The sequence below is a fragment of the Heloderma suspectum genome, chromosome 11 (assembly GCF_057233095.1).
Source record: "Heloderma suspectum isolate Gila_16-S chromosome 11, 16-S_ref, whole genome shotgun sequence".
Classification (NCBI taxonomy): domain Eukaryota; kingdom Metazoa; phylum Chordata; class Lepidosauria; order Squamata; family Helodermatidae; genus Heloderma; species Heloderma suspectum.
Window position 1 is genome coordinate 41,922,614 of NC_139468.1, and position 334 is coordinate 41,922,947.

Here is a 334-nt window from a genome sequence, read left to right on the forward strand (position 1 = left end):
AAAATAAATCAGCATCAGCTCCTTTGCTGGTCTAGGGCAGAAGATCCATCTGTCCTAGCACTCTGTTTCCAAGAGCCATGTGGGAAGAACACAAGGCAGGCATGATGGAGATGGGTCCCACGTGCGAATGGTCCCCAGGATCTAGTACTCAGAGTCATCTGGCTTCCCTACATGGGGGATCCACTGAGCTAGCATGACTAATTTTGAAAGAATATTTTAGACGTTGCTAAAAATAATCAGAAATGGGTTCTTTAAAAAAAAAACCACACCCCTCTTCAAAAGCAAGCAATGGGTTCCCACGTGGCCCATTCTACTCCAATAAGCCACAGAAAAA